The sequence below is a fragment of the Gorilla gorilla genome, chromosome 2 (genome assembly GCF_029281585.2).
Source record: "Gorilla gorilla gorilla isolate KB3781 chromosome 2, NHGRI_mGorGor1-v2.1_pri, whole genome shotgun sequence".
NCBI classification, from domain to species: Eukaryota; Metazoa; Chordata; class Mammalia; order Primates; family Hominidae; genus Gorilla; species Gorilla gorilla.
Genome location: NC_086017.1, coordinates 36,436,060 through 36,456,535, shown reverse-complemented (window position 1 = coordinate 36,456,535; position 20,476 = coordinate 36,436,060). Strand labels below are relative to the sequence as shown.

Sequence of the window (20,476 nt, the reverse complement as noted above, 5' to 3'; positions counted from 1 at the left end):
GAAGCCCTTAGCATGGTGCCTAATGCATAGTAAAATCTCAATATATTAAATAGATTTATTTGGCAAACAAATGTATAAACATGAGTTTAAGGTATGATATATTTTCTGGTAAAAATATATACATATATAGACTCATTTCTACAGTAAGATATACTTCAATATTACCAGTGGCTATCTCGGTTGGCACTGGGATTTGGGGTGTCTTAAAAAAATTCTGTAGTAATCATAAAGTAAAATTATATAGTAAATAACTGCGGAATTTGTTTTAATTTAATTGTCTTTTAATTAAAATACGACTAACTATGGACATAGGAAACCCCTAGATTTGGAAGTTTTCTGTTTTTGTTGATTCATCAACAAGTCATCAACATTACTTGTTGACTGTTGGTGTCACCCATGCTATAAAAAGGATAAATGACAGGGCATGGAGTTTGTCACCTCTGATATAAACTTAGATTTGTTTTGTAGCAACCAGAAGTCAAGTCCAGCTCAGCAAAATATGCTGTTTAATATAAAGAGCTGATTGGTTGCTACCCTTGCCTTCTCTTGACAGCCAATAGAGAGAGAGGGAGAGAGAAAAAGGAGGGATCAGAAGCTATATTTGTAACTTTTGATTAGTGAACTAGAGAAGGAAGCCTAACACTGCAGGACCATGACCTTCACATCTACTTTAGTGGCCCCTCTGGGTCAGAGAAGGATGGTTTGTACAAGTTTTCTATGTATATTAAAAATGTTATAGAAATACAGGGGGGAATATGATTTATGGTGTTTTCAGTTTAACTTTCTTTAGAAATAGGGGCACACAATTTAAAAATCAATATGTTCCAGAACACTTTTCATGTAAAGGAAATTCTTTGAATTTTAAATTGTATTCTCTCTCTGACACTCTTTACAGAAATGAAAATGCATTTCTCTGAGGCCAGGAATTGAGTTTCTGAAATCTGAATCACTGGGGTGCCTGAAACTCTGCTGTCTAATGGATGAATGGGTTGAAAATGTGAAGATATGATTACCATGAATCCTTTGTACAAGGTGATCCAGTTAACTACTAATAACAAACCATCCTTAAACTTCTTGGCTTAAAATAACAGCCATCATTTATTTAGCCTGAATCTAAAATTTGGACAAGGCTCACTGAGTAATGTGCACCTCTAATCCACTTCCCACGTGGCTCGCCATATACCTGACAGGCTGTGTTGGCTGTTGGCTGTTGGTTGAGCATCCGACAGGAGTTGAGAACCAGGGACCTTAGTTTCTCTCCATGCGGGGCTCTCCCTGTGCATCACACCACAGGTTCTCAAAGACTTCCTCACCGCATAGCGGTTGGGTTCACCAGGAGAGCTCCAACAGGGGTCAGACCCTTTCCAGATAATGAAAACCTGAACAATTTAGCCTTATCAATTGTACAAATTCATCCAGTCTTCAAACAGTATCATAAATTTTAGTCCAGAACACACCAGGCAAACTGAACCAGTGAACTAATGAATCATTTGAACGATTTAGGCAAATGGATCAATTTTTCTTTTATTTGTTGAGATAATTTCATCAACAATTGGAGTCTTAGTCAATTAAATGAATTCATAATAGTTTCTATATTAAAAAAATTAATGATGTCTTCACATAGGGAAGACTAAATTTCTCATGGTATTTTTAAAGGCCTCTGCAATTTAACTCTCTTCCCAGTCCTATCTCATCACCTCCTCTAGTCTCTCATATTTATCCATCTTACCTGAGCCTTGTTTTGACTTGTATTAGGGCTGAATGTTGAGAAGTCTCCCTTTCTTACTAGACTCTAAGTTCCTTGAGAGCAGAGACGTTTTCAGTTTATGTCCCCACAACCCTCAGCCCTGAGACATGCATGAAGTATGTGCTTGATATACCCTTATTGAAAAAATAAATAATTCAACATCCCTTGGCTTTCTAATTCAATCATTCATTTTCCAAAATGGCAATATTGGTCATGAGTTACTTCACAGGGAAGCTAATTAATTCCCTGAAACTGGAAAATGTTTTGAAGTTCCACAGTACTTTAGAAGCACACAGTAACATTAATATGTGTAATACATACATTATTATTACTTCCCTGACACATAAATGGTAAATAATCCCTTTTTAATGTGTTTGTTTTGGATGTACTGGACAAATTTGCAGAAAGTAATGTATTGTTGGCTCATTTCTACTAATGGACACCTGTGTGGACTGAATAAGATGTGGTCTCTTCTAGCTCTATTATTTGTTTATTTCTCCAACTTTCAGAGCCGCTATTTATACATGCTTCTTGCCAGAAAGGTGACCATGACATGAGAATCGGCCTTCTTGGGGTTCTATGTCTTAACAGATAGTATGGGTACCTATAAGATTCTAGGAGTGCCCCAGTCACATAATTACTGTGATGTAACTACAAAGCTGCATAATCTAATAGAGAATCCTTGCCCCAAAGTGGAACTGTCTCTCCTCTGGAAATTTTGTATAAGAAAACTGGGAGGGTTGGGTTAACCTCTCTGGTAGCTAAAGCTGCAAGATATAAATCATAGGTGCAATGAGCAGGTATATTGTCTGCCATGTGGAAAAAGCCACATTGCAGTATGAGTGATAAAGCTGCCACACAGGTACAGATGTGAGAGACAGGGCAATTCCCTGTAGCTTCTATGCCCCTGGATACAGCTATTTAAAGGTCCAGCCATGTCTTTGTTCTTCCCATAGCTTTTTATATATCCACTCATTTCAATAAGTTTCCCTTTTTACTTAAAGTCATTCAAATTTTCTTTCCATCATTTGGGACCCAAAAAATTTCAACTAATGCAACATCAAAGAAAGATTTGAGGAATGACTCTCAGAAAATGTTTAATTAAAAGTTGGAGAGAAGTATTTTGGGATGCTTTGATATAAGGCTTACATTTTTCAAAGTTAAAAGCCCAAAAGCAACATAAACTGAACTATTTTTCAAGACAGTAAAAATAGGACCTTAAATGTGAAAATGTGATCCCAGTGTTTGTAATTTACTAGAATGTAGACTTCATGAAGGCAGAGATTTGGATCCTTTGCTACCATATTCCAACAACTAGAATAGAATTCTACGTAGGGTAGGATATTAATATTTATTGAATAAGTTGATGTATTTCCTTGTTGCATCTCTTCCTTAATCCCAGTAGGAATATGAAAAAATTCTCATTTATTGAACTTATGCTATAAAACAGCCATCGTGCTAAAATGTTGTCAAAATTTCATTTTTTACCAGATGTTGGGGTGGGGATGGAGGGCAACTGTTCTCATAGATAAAACAGTTTGCTCAAGGGCACACAGGTTCTGTATATTGAGGCTAGGGGTTAAACCCAGGATCACCTGTCTCCAAAACATGTGTTTTTTCTACCATCCCACAATCACATATTAATGTGTTTCTTTATAGGGCAGAAATCTTTCCTGAGGTATTAAGATGTAAGGCGTAGAGCTAGACTGGTATTTTGCTTCATATTTAATTGCAGCTTTAAATATCAGGGGTTTAATGAATAAAAAATTAGTTCCCATTTTATAGACAAGTAAGTGGAGGTCTATGGTGTTGCCTCAGTATTCATCAATGTCTTCTCTGAAAGTCTTATTATGAGGATGGAAGCTCCACTCTTGCTCCTCTTGCCTTCCCATGAAGAGACTTCATAACATCTTAGTCTCTTGTAGCTGTTGCTGCTCTACCACACAGCTTCTAACTGCAAGGAAGCACCTGCTTCTCTATGCCTGGTCTTTTGACGAGTGCCAGGGGACTTACTGCTCCATTACCAATAACTGATGAGAATTGATGGATAAATATCCCACATGCAACTCCTCTTTTGAGATGTCTCTAAGGCATGTTGTACACTGTGCCCCAGAAGTCCTGTATATGATTAAGCACTCGTTACACACAACACTAGCTTGCCCAAAAGCGAACCCTTTATTGGCTTCTTTCCCATCCTTGTCTCACTGCCGTAACTCTACCAGAATTTTCCAAATAAATTTCTTGAATTCACACCCTTATCCCAAAGGTTTGCATCTGGGATACCCCCAACTAAGGCATCTCTCTGGCCCATTCACTCTTGAACTCTAAAAGAGAGGGTCAAATTACCTGATTGATCAGTTTAAAAGAAGACACTGAAAATTATCCTTACATTTATCTCTTTTAAAGATATCAAGTACATAGGACACAAACGTGTTCAGACTGCACCCTGCCATGTGCTTAACGACTTGCACTTTGGGGAGGGTCTTAGTCACTGAATGAACAAGTCAGTTTACTTCAAAAGTAAGGTATTAGGACATATCAAAGTCCTTATAGATCTAAAATCACGTTTCCAATCAACTTTATTTGCAATACAGTGGACATTTTAATTTCCATCAAAATTAGCTTCACATGATTCATAATAGCCAAAAGGTAGAAACAACCCAAATGTCTCCATCAACTGACAAATGGAAAGAGAAAATATATTATAGCCATATAATGAAATATTACTTGGCCATAAAAAGGGATGAAGTACTGATACATGCTATAGCATAGATAGACCATGATACTATGGTAAGTAGAATAAGAAGCCAGTCACAAAAGATCACATATTGTGTTATTCTATTCACATGAAATGTCTGGGACAGAGAAATTTACAGAGACAAAGTAGATTAGTGGTTGCTTAGGGCTGTGGTATGGGTTGGAGATGAAAAACATGATAACTAAAGAGTGTGAGGTTTCCTTTTGAGGTGATAAAAATGTTTTAAGATTGACTGAAGTGTTGGTTGTCCCATATCTATCAATAAAAGCCATTGAAGTGTATTCTTTAAATAGATGAATTATATCTCAAGAAAGTGGTAAAAGCTAGCCCCACATGGTGATGCAAAATGTTAATGTTGTGTGAAAGATACATGACAGCTCTGTGCTATCTTTGCGACTCCTCTGTAAATATAAAACAGTCACCTCTTAAGGTTGTAATAATCAATTGAGATATTATATATGACACCACTGTACCTGGCAAATACTCTCTTTCCCCCTCCTCCTTCTCCCTCTAACTAAAATAGGGACCAATGTGGAGATATATATATATATATATATATATATACACACACACATATATATATATACACACACACGTATATATATATGTATATATATACACACACACGTATATATATGTATGTATACATATATATATAGATATATGGACAGCACCACGTCTGCTTCTGAGGCATCTGATTTTTTTTCCCTAAAATCTCCATTATGCTTTATGTCCTCTTGTTACTTTACGGGTGTAACATTTGGCCCGATAAGGTGTAGTTAATATCCCTATTACTACAATTTAATAGACATAATAAGCCAATTCAGTTTTCAATGCCAGAGATTTGGGCAAAAAAATAAAGCAGGGTGACATCAACAACTGATGCCAATGTGGCCCTTCTCAGCAATTGTTTTTTCTTGTTTCTTTTGCACCCCATCATGGCTATTTTTGTTATTTGTGTGTGTTTTATGAAAATGGTAGCATTCCACCAGATCCACATGTAAGCCTCGAGTTGCTGATGCAGGCTTGCCTTCTTCCTTCTGTAGAACTTGTGAAAGCCAGCACAATATTTCTGTTAGTTGGTCTGGAGTCAATTCTGTTTCTAATTATGGGGTTTATTTTCTTCTTTTGTTGTAAAGTTTTCTCCACCCCCTGGGGGTGTTTCAAGGATTTGACAAGGAAGCTTTCCCTATGGTCCTGATTTCATCGTAGAAGCCAAGGGTGTGGAGGAAATGCCCTTGCTGGAGTGGAGGCGGAGGTTTCAGTCCTTTTTCTAAACTTAAAAGGAACTAAGGAAACCAGAGACAAGCCATCTAATCCCTTCAGGCTTCAGTGTTTTCTTCCGTAAAATGAGAGGATTGGCTTGAATGTCTCTAAAGTTTCACTCAGGCCTGACATTCTCTCAAAATGCAAGCATTTTCCTGAAGTTTACTGACAAGCAGTTGCCAAACACCAGAAGAGTGCTGATATGTTGCTAGCTAATATTATCTCTCATCTGTTTGCAGCATTTTGCTCAGAGATCATCAGTGAGAGCAGTTCATGTTCTAATGTCTGCTCTGAGGAAAGCTTTAGAGAACACAGGAACAGGGAGTGATACAGAGGGTAGATTCCTCCAACATGAGCACAGATGCTGTTGCTCTGTTATGATGTTCATGCAGACACAGAGAGACCAACCGAAGGCTAGTCTTAGTGGCTGAAAGATGAGTATTACATAAGTGCAATTTTACTTTCTGCGTTAATCTTTGCTGAGGTAATTGTCTTCATTCTATTTACAGTGTGTTGTTGGCAGTGTTGCATGGCCTACTGACAGTTGCTCAATAAAAATAGAGATCTTACCCTAGAGAAAAAGCACAATATTTACTCGCGGCCAATGACCTGCTTCTACGAATCATGGTACTCAGTTCCTCAAGAGTTAAATGGAGACAGGTACCTGCTGGAGTTTTAACAAGAATCAAAGTTGAGTTGTATTTACAGGTTGTTGGGTATGTCTGGCACACAACTTTGTATTCAAGGAGCCATTAACGATTTCAGCAAGCAGAGATCTTTCCAAAATGAGAACACCTGAAAGTTATATTCTTCTCTTCACACACCACATATTCACTTTTAGGTCACCCTTACCCTCCATGTGCACCACCAAATGCAACCAAATGTACCTCCTAAATAACTATCTAATGGCCCACAGCACACCATCTCTCTCTCCTCTCTTCCCAGCTGCTGTCTTGAATCATAACATTATTATTTCTCATCTGAGTACTTCAGTATTCTCCTAAAAGGTCTCACCATCCCTAGTTCTCCCCTTACCTCCCTTCCATTCTCTGCACAGCAGTTTGAGTGATCCTTTTAGTCTGCTAATGTGACTGTGACATGCCTTGCTCAAAATTCTTCAATGGTTCATGATAACATTTTAACTTCATTACACAGCCCACAAGTCTCATTATAATCTCCTGTCTGCCTATTTCACTAGCCTCACCTCCTGTCATTCTTCTTTCTTCTGTGGTACAGCTGAGCTTAGATGCTCACAGTTCTCCAAAATTCACCACATTCTTGTGCCTCTCACTGAAATACAGCCTGGAATCTCCAATTCATTCAGCCAGCTTCTCATCTTCTGTGTGTCTCTCACTAACACCCTCTTGAGCGCCCTTTCGTGATTCTCCAGGCAGACCTAAGGACTGTTTCCTTCTCATTCTCAATGCTCAATCTACATTCTTCCAACATGGCAATAATCAAACTAGCATTGTCCTGGTAAACTCAAGCGCGAGCATCTAAAGGCTGAGACCATGTATTGGGTCTTCATCTCCTTACCACCAAATCAGATACAAGGTGCTCAATACATGCCTAAGGAAGAAAATGGAAAGAACATATAATAAACACCTAAAATATGTCATATACATACTTGTAATTTTTACTAAAGCTATGATATGTGGAAGGTGGGGAACAGGGAGGGAAACGGTGCATAGTTTATGAGCTATATCTGGTAGAATGATAAAAGTAATGAGAGGAGGGGAAGATAATAATAAAAATCATGTATTTTGAAAAGTAAAAAACCAGAAAGAAAAACTAATAAATCATGAAAGGGAAGGAAAACTAAGCATAATATTAAGGAAATAAGAACTTTGGCTCCAAGTGACTTTCCCCCTACAGGGAGTAAAAAGACTCTGGAGTCCTCACTATTAAAGCCTCCTGCCATATTTAAGGATGGCCTTGATGATCAAGCATTAGCATGCAGAATGGATTGGAAAGTGTCAATATCCTAAGTAAGGGGAAGTTCAACGATCACGTTTCATAACCTGCAGAGATATTAAAAGAAATTTTTAACTACACAACTGTATATCCAGAGAATTTAATCACAGGTTACAGCAGAAGTTTTCTCTTATTGTCTTAAACATCAAAGACTTTGACTTTTAGTGGGGAGTATTGAGAGGTGAGGCTAGAGAAGCAGCAGAAAGGAAATTATAATGAGACTTGAAGACTGTAATACAGAGTTAACATTTTAACATAAAGGATATGGGGGCCATAATATAATTTTGAACAAATTGTGTCACAAGCACATTTTCAAGCTAGAAATCTCTTGACAGTTGTATTCAACATAGTGGGAATGTGTAAAAGGGATGGGAATAGTGAGACCATTTAGGACTTTATCACAGTACTTGTATTAGTCCATTTTCGCACTGCGGTTAAAGATATACATGAGACTGGGAAGACAGCGAGGTTTAATTGGACTTAGAGTTCCACATGGCTGGGAAGGCCTCAGAATTATGGCGGGAGGTGAAAGACACTTCTTACATGGTGGCAGCAAAAGAAAATGAGGAAAAGCAAAAGTGGAAACCCCTGATAAAACCATCAGATCTGGTGAGACTTATTCACTATTACAAGAATAGCACAGGAAAGACTGGCCCCCATGATTTGATTGCCTCCCTCTAGGTCCCTCCTGCAATATGTGGGAATTCTGGGAGGAACAATTGAAGTTGAGATTTGGGTGGGGACACAGCCAAACCATATGAACACTCCAGGTAAGAAAAGTTGCTGTTCTGAATCAAGAAGACAAGAGGGTATGGGGAGGCACAGACCAATAAGAGAAGAAGGTTCTGAGGTAAATTAAGGCATATGGCCTTATATAAGTGACCCATGCTATGATGGAGTCCAGTCATCCCTTCCATGTACTAACTTAATGAGGCATTTCTAGCCGTTCAGGATTGCCATGACTAAGAGAACCCCAGACCCACGGTGGCAGACATGGTTAGTTGTTCACCCAATGACCATCATCTTCTTCACCATTCTTCCAGTAGAGCCCATTTCTCATTACAGAAGCTGAAAATCTACTTTCTCAGATGCCCTTGCAGTGAAGAATGGGAAACAGACATGATTCCAGTCAAAGGAACCTAAGAAGAAGCTTGCTGGGAGATTTGTAGCAAAGACTTTTCTCCTTATAAAAAGATCACAAGAGAAACAATATCCTTCTCCTACTAATCATGAGCTTTGCCATGTCTACATGTGCTAGTTAGAATCAGTGCAGCCATCTTGAGACCTTAAGGGAAAAGCCAGTATGGGGAAGTGGAACAATGGAAAGAGCCTGTGTCCTTACCGAGGTCAACACCTACATCCAAACTTTGGTTACATAAGATAATACAAAATCTCATTTTAAAAGTTCTTACCACTCAAAGAGTGAGGTCAGTGGACCAAATGTATCAATATCACCTGGAACTTGCTAAAACTGCAGAAGCCTGGGCAGTATTCCAGAAATACTAAATTATAACATGCATTTTAACAAGATTCCCAGAATAAGTTTAAGCCACTTTTAATTGGGTATTTAGTTGTTTGGAGTTGGAGGCATCCTAATTAACATACGCACTATACACACAGTTCCTTTCGTAACTAGAATTGATTGCATTTTTTGTTATTCTACAATATTTGACCACCTCCTCTATCATAAAACACATTTTATTTTGTCATGTGTATGTAGAATGGTTAAAACTATCTATGATCATCTGACCCGTGCAATTTACATATTCTTTAAGGGTAGGCTGTATATCCTATTCACTTTTGCATTTCCCTTGCTACCTAGTATTAAGCCCTGTGAAAATTAGTCATTGAAATACTTGTTGAATGAAAGAATAAAGAGTAATCATTTCTTTGAAATTCCTCTGGCCAATGAGAATTTTAGACTTCCAATAATTAGGTACAATGGATTTCTAAGGTATGCTGATGATCTGCCTTAGGCTGTGAATGTATTCCATTTTCTTATGCAAACACATTTCCAGATAGAGCCCTGTTCCACAGAGCTCTTCAGAGTCAAGATGCTCCATAATCTTGGATCTTCTTTGTGGTGGGCCACATCACTGCCATTTTCCTAAAGCTTTATTGCCTCGTTGTTACTGGAATAATGAACATCATCTCAAGGTTATCCCTGTTAAAATCACCAAATCCAGCCCTATTGGTACCACTCTAAACACACAGATTCTTAATTTAAAGTAATCAATGCCACAAATCAATCCACCATTTAGTATCAAGAACTGACCACTGAATAAGGTCAGGAAAGAAATCCCTGGCTTCCTAGAATTCAGGAAAAGCCTAAAAGGAACAGAAGCATTCCATCCAGGTGACTCTGCTTCCCTTAAATGGCTCTGGAAGTGGTCAAACTTAGAGAAGCTTAGAATGCAAGGCTAAATATAGAAAATTGATTTATCTTTTTCATTTAATAAAAAACATCTATAGATTTCATAAAGAAGAAACCCTGTATATAGGTCATCCAAATAAAGAAAACACACAGATAAACAGAGAGAGACAGAGACACATAGAGAGACAGACAAAGAGAGATGGAGGGAGGGAGAGAATAGCTCTTAGCCATCTTACATCACATGCACACATATGTAGCCATGTCATTTGACGTTATGCTCTATCTATTATTTGTAAATATACCTTTATAGCCCATCCAATAAATCTGTGTGCTTGCCTGCTTCCTCAACATCTGGCAAAGAAATAGACATTGTAGTTATGGTGATCAAAGCTCAAGAACTAAAGAAGAAGAGTTCTAAGCTACGGTTCCAGCTCCGTACTGATGAGAGGTTAGAGGTGGACCTATATCAGCCTCGTATATTTATATAAGTACTTCTTTAGATGATGAATACCCTCCCACTTCAAAGTTGGGAGTGGATGAGAAAAATCATACAATTACTTAGAGGAAGTAGTTTCAAAAACTTCTTAGGAGTTTTGTAAAATAATTTAGAAGAGGTTGTTACTAAATCTTTCTGTCTGTTTTGACTTTTTTATCTGTTTATGGACAGCTCTAATTGGGCAAAGAAACAAACGTGATGTAGCAAAATAATTCTCAACAGTGACTATAATAATTCAATATTTTCAACCAAAAGCTAAACTTTATTGCACCAAATTGCCTGATAAAGCTCACAAAACACACACACACACACACACACACACACACACACACACACACAGCTGTGGCTATAACTCCTCAATTGTCCTTTGAAAACAGGCAAATTACAGAAGCTATTTAAGGATCTGAGAATGCCCAATAGCAAATTATATCTGTTTAGATTATGGTTTAAATTGACAAAATCAATTCTCTAATTGGTAAGGGCATTTTTTTTCTCACAGAAGGAACTAATTTTATGTTTATATTAATAAGATAGTTTCGAGGCACTATTCATTTGAAATTCACTGAAAGTTAATTCCCCAGAAAGAACTTGGTTAACCAATTTATAGACTTTCCAACTTGGGTAACAGACGTCTTACTCATATTTATGATAAACACACAGGAAGCAAGAGAGCCCCAAGAGGTGCAGTGGCTTGCCTAAGCACACATAATTAGAGGCAGAACCAGGGCCACAGACTCATTGTCACTTTGGCTTAGAGCAGTGATTCTCAACTAGTGGCAATTTTGTCCCCCAGGGAACATTGGGCAATGTCTGCAGATATTTTGCATTGTCACAACAAGCAGGAAGGCACTAATTGTATCTAGCAGGTAGAGGTCAGGGATGCTGCTAAACATCCTAAAACACACAAAATAGCTGTCCAACAAAGTGGTGCCAAGGCTGAGAAACCCAGCGATAGAGTCACTTTCATGTGCACGCATGCGTGCACACATACACTCACACACACACACACACACACGTGCAAATAAATGCAAGGATGACAAAAAGAGGATAAAATAGCTATCTGAATTATTTCTAACACTTGCTTATAAGCAAAATCAAGAAGGGTAATAACAACAGCAAGCCTTAGAGTTTTCTATGATCTTCTCTTTCACTCATACTTGACTTCCAATGTCAGCATATCCTGTCATCTCTACCTTCAAACTAGATCCCCAAATCAGCTGCTTCTTACCACCTTTACTGATTACTCCTAGTTCTGGTCATCATCATCTTTAGCATGGACCAATGCATTAGCATCCTAAGTGGAATGTCTTCTTCAGCTCTGTACCCATTCAGCCAGTTTTCAACTCAGCAGCCACAATAACGTTAACAATGAAAACCTGATCATGTCACTTCCTTTTTATAAAGGTTAGTCCTCCACTCAGACTAACACTATATCCCAGTGTGCTGCTGGAAATGTGTGGGGCATATTTTTGGCTGTCATGATAAGTTCGGTGCTACTGGCATTTAGTACCTGGGGCCAAAGAAAGTTAATTTTCCTGCAATGGGAGAGGTTACGAAAAACTGACTTGTCCAAGCTTTTTAGCACCTCTGGTAGGATGCAGTAGTTCATCGTCTACCCCACTCTCCATCTTGCTCTCTATGCTCCAGCCATGGACCATCCCCCATGACCCTTGGGCCTGCAAATTATGTTTTAATATCAAGGACTTGGCACTAGTTGACCCTGCCTAAAAAACTCTTCCTCAATTATACAAATATCTTACTCCCTCTCTTCATTCAGATACCTCACTTAAATTGTCATCTCATTAGAGAAACATTAAGTCACAATCTTAACTAAATTATTATCTCCTTATTAAAGTGAGAGGTTAGTCTGCTGAATGTTCCTTCATTTCACTTATCAACAACTAATATTATTTTGTTAGTGTATTCTGTTTATTATCTGTTTTCCTATGAGAAAGTGAGCTCCAAGAGGGCAGGGGCTTTGTTTACTCATCTTTGTCTCTTCAGTGCCTAAAACAGTGCCTGGACAGAAAAGTTATTAGAATAATGTGCAAGGAGTGAAGAAATGAATGCATACTTTCACTTAGACAAAAAAAAATCCCACTAGAAATGTGTGTGTGGTCAGAGTAGAGAGAAAAATCACAAATGTCCTCTTAACCTGATGGCAGTACATTTTAAAAACCTAACATTACCAAAAAAAGAAAATCCCACACTCATCAAGTATTGCTTGCAAAATTATACTTAAGAAGTAGTCCTAATTGTTCTGTTAATTATTTGGTGATCATACCTTTGTGGACTGAGTATTGCAAATAGGTCAGGATATTTTTCTAATACTTCAGGTATCATGGACAAAAGGGGAAACATTCAATTCGATCTATTCACATAAGATATAATTAATACCTTTATTAAGGGATACCAAATTTTATGGACTATTTTGTGCTGACAATATTAAATGTGTAAACTCAGTAGGAATGGTGAAGTAAGGAAAATTCCTCTTCATTAACTTTGATGGGAGCTGGGATTCTGACAAAACTGCAATTGCCTTGGGGTCTGGTTTCAGGCCAAGGAGACAAACTTCTCTCAGAGAAAACTTTGAGTTTGGAGAGACAGGCTCCCAGAAGTCCTCTGATTAGCAAGCAGAATATTCTGTCATTTCTAATCAAACTTTTCTGAGCTCTGATTGTCCCCATACATCACATTTAACCCCCTGGCTAAAGAACCACAGAGGTGTAGCAGAGCAAGGAGAATGTTGTTATGGAAAAAGAAGCACCTGTAATACCTATCATTTGGATATATGGACCCCATGTGTTTTGGGTCAGCTTCCATAATATGAGAGCCTGCAGTAAGTATTTTGGTGAAAATGTTTTATTAGGAGCTACTGTCCAGAGAAGGGGAGTATAGAAAGCAGAATAGGGCCAGAAGAAGAATCTAAACTAGGATGTAGTAGTCTTAACAAGAATCTAGCTTTAGTCTGATCTTATGCAGAGCTCTGGAACATGAAGTATACTGCAGAATTGGTCCTCCTAAAAGCAAGGAAACCAGCCTTTCATACCCTATGGCAATCCTTGGCCTTTGGCCCCTCCACAGGATGGGGTGTCACCTCCCTGGTGAAGAGCTCCCCCATTCCATGGAGGACAATTCTCTAAGAAGGAGGCAGCTATGAGACTTTAGCAACCAACAATCATGACAGCTGTGGGGGAAGAAGTGCCCCTACACTTTGAAGGGCGCTTGGATGAGGGAGCAACAGCATTTGCCTGTCTGCCAGTGTCTCAAAGAGACATGAATCACAAATACAATTAGTTAGAAAAAAAACCCAAAGTACTCTCTCTAAGTATCACTGTTTGGCACAGCATTATTCACAGTGGCCTTGGGAATCACGTCTGGCATCCTGAGTGTTTTCTGAGGGAATTCTGCTAACGTAGGGAAATGTCCACATGATATTTGTAAAGCCAAATAACATCTTCTTCTCTCCTTGAAATGATCCAAGCCTTTTGCAAAGAGTTGTACTAACAAGTCTCAGAGAACAGTAGACAAAACTAAGATGTTAAACATCAAATTTAAAAGTTAAAAAAGAGTCTATTTACCAATAACTTTGAATAATGATCAACTGAAACCCTTTAAGCAAGTCCTTTAGAAATCTTATTTGCATGTATTTTTTTTTCCGCTAATTTTCTTTTTAAAATAATTCTCTAATGCAGCTCAAGGTTTCCCAGCCTCAGCACTATGCACATTTTGGGCCAGATAATTTGGAGCTGTCCTGTGCATTGTTGGGTACTGATACAGTTTGGCTGTGTCTCACCTTGAATTGTAATAATCCCCATGTGTTGTGGGAGGGACCCAGTGGGAAGTAATTGAATCAAAGGGGTGGGTTTTTCTGTGCTGTTCTCATGATAGTGAATAAGTCTTATGAGATATGATGGTTTTATAAAGGGGAGTTCCCCTGCACATGCTTTCTTGCCTGCTGCCATGTAAGATGTGCCTTTGCTTCACTTCTCCTTTGCCTTCTGCCATGATTGTGAGGCCTCCCCAGCCACGTAAAACTGTGAGTCCATTAAACCTCTTTCCTTTATAAATTACCCAGTCTCAGGTATGTCTTTATTAGCAGTGTGAGAACAGACTAATACAGGTATTTAGCAGCACCGTGGCCTCTACCTACTAGATGTCAATGGAATGTCTGCTCCACCTCTTCAACCTCATAGGGCCAAATGTCCTCTGGAAGGTAAAATGATTCCTAGTTGAGTACCACTGATAGAGCCAAAGGAAACCAGGACAATCTTTGGAGTCATGGCAGGGCTATCCACTTTGTGTTTTGGGCAAGCTAAAAAGTAATTCTAAGCCTTGGTTTTCTCATTTGTGAAATGGGAATAATAACTACTCTACAGGCTTATTCTAATGATGTAAGTAGATAATATTATATAGCACACCACTTGAAATATTAGTCACTGTTTCTTCTCTTCCTTTCCTTCTGGACTGAAATATTTTCAAAAGTGGTTTGCATTCTTATGAATAGAATAGTGGATATAAAAGACCATTTTATACAAATTAGAACATGATAGACGGTTTTACCTCAAAGATCCAACATTGATAGAGAAAAAAACTAATTTATCCCCACTGTCCCTTTTCAGTTTTTATTAACCTTTGAAGAAAGTATATTGGGAATTTAGATATGCATTTATAATAACTAACATTTTCTGAATGCTTGAATAAGTGCCAGATTCTGTTCTAAGCACTTTATATTGATTATCTCCTGAGTAAATACAACTATCCCCAATTTATAGATGAAAAACAGAAGGCAGAAAGAGGTTAAGTTTTTCATCCAAAGTAACAGAAAATGATGAATGATATGGTTTGGCTGTGTCCCCACCCAAATATCATCTTGAATTGTAGCTCCCATAATTCTCATGTGTTGTAGGAGGGACCCGATGGGAGACAACTGAATCATGGGGGTGGTTTCTCCCCTACTGTTCTCATTGTAGTGAATGTCTTGCGATATGATGGTTTTATAAGGGGAAACACCTTTTGCTTGGCTCTCATTCTCTTGTCTGCTGCCCTGTAAGATGTGCCTTTCACCTGCCATGATTGTGAGGCCTCCTCAGCCACGTGGAACTCTAAGTCCATTAAACTCATTTTTCTTCCCAGTCTCGAGTATGTCTTTATCAGCAGTGTGAAAACACACTAATACAGTCAATTGGTACCAGTGGAGTAGGGTGCTGCTGAAAAGATACCCAAAAATATGGAAGTGACTTTGGAACTGGGTAACAGGGAGAGGCTGGAACACTTTGGAGGGCTCAGAAGAAGACAGGAAGATGTGGAAAAGTTTGGAACTTCCTTGAGACTTACTGAATGGCTTTGACAAGAATACTGATAATGATATAGACAATGAAATCCAGACTGGGGTGATCTCAGATGGAGATGAGGAACTTGTTGGGAACTGAAGTAAAGGTGACTCTTGCTATGTTTTAGCGAAGAGACTGGTGGTATTTTGCCCCTGCCCTAGAGATTTGTGGAACTTTGAACTTGAGGGAGATGATTTAGGGTATTTGGTGGAAGAAATTTCTAAGCAGCAAGGCATTCAAGAGGTGACTTAGGTGCTGTTATAGGCATTCAGTTTTAAAAAGGAAACAGACATAAAAGTTCAGAAAATTTGCAGCCTGATGATGCCATAGAAAAGAAAATCTCATTTTCTGAGAAGAAATTCAAGCTGGCTGCAGAAATTTGCATAAGTAATGAGGAGCCAAATATTAATTGCCAAAACAGTGGGGAAAATGTCTCCAGGGCATGTCAGAGACGTTTATGCCAGCCCCTCTTATCACAGGCCTGGAGGCCTAGGAGGAAAAAATGGTTCCATGAGCTAGGCCCAGAGCCCCCCTGCTGTGTGCAGCCTAGGGACTTGGTGCCCTGTGTCCCAGTTTTTCTAGCTATGGCTAAAAGGGGCCAAATGTATAGCCTGGGTCATGGCTTTAGAGGGTGCAAGCCCCAAGCCTTGGCAGCCTCCATGTGGTATTGAGCCTGCCAGTGCGTAGAAGGCAAGAATTGAGGTTTGGGAACCTCTGCCTAGATTTCAGACGACGTATGGAAATGCCTGGATGTCCAGGCAGAAATTTGTTGCAGGTGCAAGGCCCTCATAGAGAGCCTCTGCTAGGGCAGTGCAGAAAGGAAATGTGGGGTTGAAGCCCCCACACAGAGCAAAGTCCCCACTGGGGCACTGCCTAGTGGAGCTGTGAGAAGAGGGCCACCATTTTCCAGACCCCAGAATGGTAGATCCGTTGACAGCTTGCACTGTGCATCTGGAAAAGCCACAGACATTCAATGCCAGCCAGTGAAAGCAGCCGGGAGGGAGGGTGTACCCTGCAAAGCCACAGGGGCAGAGCTGCCCAAGACCATGGGAACCCACCTCTTCCATCAGTGTGACCTGGATGTGAGATATGGAGTCAAAGGAGATCCTTTTGGAGCTTTAAGATTTGACTGTCCTGCTGGATTTTGGACTTGCATGAGGCCTTTAGTCTCTTCATTTTGGCCAATTTCTCCCATTTGGAATGGGTGTATTTACCCAATGTCTGTACCCCCATTGTATCTAGGAAGTGACTAACTTGCTTTTGATTTTACAGGCTTATAGGTGGAAGGGACTTTCCTTGTCTCAGATGAGGCTTTGGACCGTGGACTTTTGAGTTAATCCTGAAATGATTTAAGACTTTGGCGGACTGTTGGGAAGGCATGATTGGTTTTGAAATGTGAGGACATAAGATTTGGGAAGGGCCAGGGGCAGAATGATATGAGTTGACTTTGTCCCCACCGAAATCTCATCTTGAGTTGTAGCTCCCATAATTTACACGTGTTGTGGGAATGACCTGGTGGGAGATAATTGAATCATGGAGGCAGTTTCCCCCATACTTTTCTCATCATAGTGAATGATGAGATCTGATGGTTTTATAAGGGGAAATCCCTTTTGCTTGGTTCTCAATTCTCTCTTGTCTGCCGCCATGTAAGACATGCCTTTTACCTTCACCATGATTGTGAGGCCTCCCCAACCAGGTGGAACTGTGAGTCCGTTAAACGTCTCTCTCTCTTTTTTTTTTAATGAAATACCCAGCCTCCAGTATGTCTTTATCAGTAGCATGAAAACAGACTAATACAGTGGAGTTTGAATTTATACTGAGATAGCCTATTGGAAAGTGGAAGAGCTATGACAAAACCTAAAAACAGAGTTGGTGGTTTGGGAATAGAAATACAACAAGAAAAGTAGCTACAATGATAGCTGATGGCATTTTGTTGGTCAGCCTGTAACATCCAATCCTCGAGACACAATTAAGACCTTACGTTGAATTAAGACCTTAAAGGCCCTAAGCATGGAAGAATTGAAGTTGCCTGTCTCTGCGTCACCTGCCATATGCAGTTTAAATTAAAGCAATAAAAAATAAAATAAATTTTTGAAATTCCAATAAAGTTTTATTTTTTCCCATGATGAATATATTAATGCTTTTTGAAACATTGAATATTGCATTTTAAAAATATTTTATCATGTTTAGCTTGTTTATTGGGTATTCAGTACTAATAACTCAGAATTTCTTGATCCTCCTGCAAACTTATGGCTATTGAATTTATGATCTTGACCTTGGCTGTGGAATGAAGAGTTCATGACTTTGGATTGGTAAACTTGGTTCACTCATCTAACCTTGGTTGGACAGCCTCACTTAGATCTTTCATGTTCATTTTGATCTAGGGCAGACACCAGCAGACTTTTTCTGTAAAGGGCCAGACAGTAAATACCTTAGGCTTTGTGAAGCATGGGGTCTCTGTTGCAGCCACTCAATTCTGCCACTGTAGTTCAAAAGCAGTTATTGACAATATATGAATAAATTGATATAGCTGTGTTCAATAATATTTTATTTACAAAAACAAGCAGCAGGCAATATTTGGCCTGCGAGCCACAGTATGCCAACCTCTGATCAAGGGTCCTGTTTTCTGTGTATACTTCCTTAACCATCAATTCGTCATGCTTTCAATGCGGTGCTTTGCCTACAATTATATTATATTGTTGCCAAGTAGGTGATGATTAATTTTTGGCCTTATGATCCAGAAGGCCTGACTTCCCTAGAAGTGCTTACCCCATCATTTATGATAAATAAACAACTCTTTATAAAAATGGAAAAAATACAATAAATGCTCCAGATAGATTTATAAATTACACCATTAATAAAGATACATCATAATTAAAGGAAGTATTTCTGGAGAATGGTGCCTAGAGGAAATGCTTGCAATCATGCCACTATTAAGTGACAGATGCAAGAGTAAAGCAGAGCTCCTGAGTCTCAGTCTTGTACGTTTTACTGTACCCTTTTACCTCTTTCCTCCAATCCTGCTTACCGTGTGCTTTGAATAAAGCACTTCTCATCTACTCTGTGTCTCTGAATTTAATGTTGAAGGGCTCTGATGTCTATGCTCTTTTAGGTAAAGGTTCTCTTCACGTGGTTGTGGCTAAAAAGAGGAACCAATGATTGAGTGACCAAGTCCAGTGGCTATTTCTTAATTCTGACTGTCCTTGACCAACATACTTCATTTGACCTTTTCTTTTTACAACCATCTTTTCCTTCTAGAAATTTCCTTCCCTTATGGTTTCCCAGCATTGTTTCTCAAGGTTCCTTTTCCTCTCACAGTAGTTCATTTTAAATTTATTTTACTGGCTCTTTGTCCATGTAAATGCTGGTGTTCCCCACAGTCTTGTCCTCAGTCTTTTTATTTTTCCATAATTCTCTCAGAGATCTCTTATCCATTACCATGGCCTTGACTACCGTTGACCTGCTGAATCTTGCAAAATCTGTATCTTGTCCCTTTTCTGAGATCCATATTTCTATTTTCAACCAAACATAGTCATTTCTGTTATAATGTGACTTATGTATTCCAACATTATGCAAAATCATGCAACAAAAACAATAGGACTTGTAGAAAATCAGAGTTAGAAGAACAGTCTGCCAGTAACTGTAGTGGACTGAATGTTTATGTCTTACCCAAAATTTATATCTTGAAATCCTAGCCCCTAAGGTGGTGGTATTCTGAGGTGAAGCCTTTGGGAAGTGATTAAATCATGAGGCTAGAGCTCTCTTACATGGGATTATAAAAGAAACCCCAGAGAGAGCTCTTGCCCCTTCCACCATGTGAGTTACAAATAAGAAGATGGTTATCTATGAGGAAGTGAATCCTCACCTGACTCTGAATCTGCTGATGCCTTGATCTTGAACTTACCAGCCTCCAGAACTATGAGAAATACGTTTCTGTTGTTTATAAGCCAGCCACTGGATTTATGGTATTTTGTTACAGCAGCCGAATCCACTTAAGACAATGACACAGAGAAAAAGATAGAAACCTAAGAAAAGCAATGTCACAATTTTACACATATTAAATGGTTAATAAATGCACAAATACTACAATAAATATGGCACTTTATCTTAAAGAAGACTTGAAGTTTGCTTGTAGAAATGTGATTTGAAATAGTTGTACTCTGTTATTCTGAAGTGGTAGAAAGAGGGCTATGTAAAATCAGTCGGAAAGTTGTGAAACCAGATGTGGATGGGTGTGGCTCATAATATATGCTGCAAACTGGGATAGTGGATAGATGTTTGAGGTAAGCATGTGTGCAAATTTTGGTATTCGTGTGTAGTTTGGTTCACCTGTGTGCAGTTTTCTGCATTCACCTAGTGTTTTTTGTGGATGAAATCACACATAAGCAAATGCAAAATTCTTGTTATGCTCAAATTATCTCCTAATATATTCATATCATTGGAACACATTCAAGGTTTTACAAGTGTTATGCCAGAACTGGTGCCTCCCAGGCATCTCAGTCTCAACATATCAAATCATGATATGTCC

General features: G+C 38.8%; 1 long non-coding RNA gene across 1 annotated transcript in view; it reads left to right on the top strand.

The window, feature by feature from the left end:
* LOC134758038 (uncharacterized) overlaps positions 1–20,476 on the top strand; it is a 38,208-nt gene that overhangs the window by 648 nt on the left and 17,084 nt on the right. The window contains exon 2 of the long non-coding RNA XR_010132780.1: positions 896–1,032. This is a non-coding gene — a long non-coding RNA (uncharacterized lncRNA). The remainder of the gene's footprint in view (positions 1–895; positions 1,033–20,476) is intronic.